This window comes from Lepisosteus oculatus, chromosome 1 (assembly GCF_040954835.1).
Source record: "Lepisosteus oculatus isolate fLepOcu1 chromosome 1, fLepOcu1.hap2, whole genome shotgun sequence".
In the NCBI taxonomy this organism is placed as follows: Eukaryota; Metazoa; Chordata; class Actinopteri; order Semionotiformes; family Lepisosteidae; genus Lepisosteus; species Lepisosteus oculatus.
In genome coordinates, this window is record NC_090696.1 from 30,482,501 (window position 1) to 30,485,000 (window position 2,500).

General features: G+C 51.1%; 3 non-coding genes across 3 annotated transcripts; all 3 read left to right on the forward strand.

The window, feature by feature from the left end:
- Nucleotides 1–49: 49 nt before the first annotated feature.
- Nucleotides 50–156, forward strand: LOC138241582 (U6 spliceosomal RNA). The gene has a single exon (XR_011190831.1). It is a non-coding gene; the product is annotated as a U6 spliceosomal RNA (small nuclear RNA).
- A 1,045-nt stretch (nt 157–1,201) lies between these two features.
- LOC138241687 (U6 spliceosomal RNA) lies at nt 1,202–1,306 on the forward strand. The gene has a single exon (XR_011190946.1). It is a non-coding gene; the product is annotated as a U6 spliceosomal RNA (small nuclear RNA).
- Nucleotides 1,307–2,053: 747 nt separating this feature from the next.
- LOC138241673 (U6 spliceosomal RNA) lies at nt 2,054–2,160 on the forward strand. Its single transcript, XR_011190925.1, has one exon. It is a non-coding gene; the product is annotated as a U6 spliceosomal RNA (small nuclear RNA).
- Nucleotides 2,161–2,500: the final 340 nt, after the last annotated feature.

Sequence of the window (2,500 nt, forward strand, 5' to 3'; positions counted from 1 at the left end):
ACCTCCCAGGTGCCGTGGCACATATACGGCCAGTTGGCCCCCACTAGCTGTGCTTGCTTCGGCAGCACATATACTAAAATTGGAACGATACAGAGAAGATTAGCATGGCCCCTGCGCAAGGATGACACGCAAATTCGTGAAGCGTTCCATATTTTGGAGCTCGCTTCTTAGGAGACCACGGCTCAGCACCACTGCTTAGCGCTTCGAAGTAGGTTTATGTCCATTGCCATGTGTGCATCATCATCTTTGGTTTTGTTGTATTTTTAGGCATTCAAAGCTGGTAGTAAAGGGCTGGAATGAAGTTTCTAGGCCTCTGCTCTCGGGCTGGGTGAGGAAAACTCTACTTGATCAGAGCACGATTGAGATGCCTGCGGTGTCTTCACCTGGCATGGTCTCTGCCGCAAAGTCCACTGCCATCTCAACCTCACGGCCAGCTGGCTGGGTGCTTGAGTCGCGCTCTGCTTCTTAGGAGACCACGGCTCAGCACCACTGCTTAGCGCTTCGAAGTAGGTTTATGTCCATTGCCATGCGTGCATCATCATCGTTGGTTTTGTTGTATTTTTAGGCATTCAAAGCTGGTAGTAAAAGGCTGGAATGAAGTTTCTAGGCCTCTGCTCTCGGGCTGGGTGAGGAAAACTCTACTTGATCAGAGCACGATTGAGATGCCTGCGGTGTCTTCACCTGGCATGGTCTCTGCCGCAAAGTCCACTGCCATCTCAACCTCACGGCTGGCTGGGTGCTTGAGTCGCGCTCTGAGGTGAATTTCGGGTGTTTGCGGCTTCTGGAGATGACCGTGGCAGCCAGTCACTCTATGTTCCTTGGTCATAGCGGTGACTTGCTCCCTTCCCCCTCCTTCCTCAGAGCTTGGCTTGCTTAGGGGAAGTCCCGCCTTCTCCTTTGCGTCCCTAGCCATTTGCCGTCCAATGGCTGTGTGCTGAATCAGATGCCGCAGACATTTCCCAGGGTGCTCCTCTGCATCATACCGAGGGCTATGTCTTTTCAAAAATTCGGGCCTTGACAAACACCGCCAACTCTGAATAGTCAGCTACTTATGACAAAGGCGTGAAGAGTGAATTCAGATGGTAAAAGTTTGATACGGAAGACATAGCTTAAATTACCCTCCCACACACCACTCACACCACGGAAGGGAACACCTCCCAGGTGCTGTGGCACATATACGGCCAGTTGGCCCCATATACTAATATATACCATATACACATATACTAAAATTGGAACGATACAGAGAAGATTAGCATGGCCCCTGCGCAAGGATGACACGCAAATTCGTGAAGCGTTCCATATTTTGGAGCTCGCTTCTTAGGAGACCACGGCTCAGCACCACTGCTTAGCGCTTCGAAGTAGGTTTATGTCCATTGCCATGCGTGCATCATCATCGTTGGTTTTGTTGTATTTTTAGGCATTCAAAGCTGGTAGTAAAAGGCTGGAATGAAGTTTCTAGGCCTCTGCTCTCGGGCTGGGTGAGGAAAACTCTACTTGATCAGAGCACGATTGAGATGCCTGCGGTGTCTTCACCTGGCATGGTCTCTGCCGCAAAGTCCACTGCCATCTCAACCTCACGGCTGGCTGGGTGTTTGAGTCGCGCTCCGAGGTGAATTTCGGGTGTTTGCGGCTTCTGGAGATGACCGTGGCAGCCAGTCACTCTATGTTCCTTGGTCATAGCGGTGACTTGCTCCCTTCCCCCTCCTTCCTCAGAGCTTGGCTTGCTTAGGGGAAGTCCCGCCTTCTCCTTTGCGTCCCTAGCCATTTGCCGTCCAATGGCTGTGTGCTGAATCAGATGCCGCAGACATTTCCCAGGGTGCTCCTCTGCATCATACCGAGGGCTATGTCTTTTCAAAAATTCGGGCCTTGACAAACACCGCCAACTCTGAATAGTCAGCTACTTATGACAAAGGCGTGAAGAGTGAATTCAGATGGTAAAAGTTTGATACGGAAGACATAGCTTAAATTACCCTCCCACACACCACTCACACCACGGAAGGGAACACCTCCCAGGTGCCGTGGCACATATACGGCCTGTTGGCCCCCACTAGCTGTGCTTGCTTCGGCAGCACATATACTAAAATTGGAACGATACAGAGAAGATTAGCATGGCCCCTGCGCAAGGATGACAAGCAAATTCGTGAAGCGTTCCATATTTTGGAGCTCGCTTCTTAGGAGACCACGGCTCAGCACCACTGCTTAGCGCTTCGAAGTAGGTTTATGTCCATTGCCATGCGTGCATCATCATCGTTGGTTTTGTTGTATTTTTAGGCATTCAAAGCTGGTAGTAAAAGGCTGGAATTAAGTTTCTAGGCCTCTGCTCTCGGGCTGGGTGAGGAAAACTCTACTTGATCAGAGCACGATTGAGATGCCTGCGGTGTCTTCACCTGGCATGGTCTCTGCCGCAAAGTCCACTGCCATCTCAACCTCACGGCTGGCTGGGTGTTTGAGTCGCGCTCCGAGGTGAATTTCGGGTGTTTGCGGCTTCTGGAGATGACCG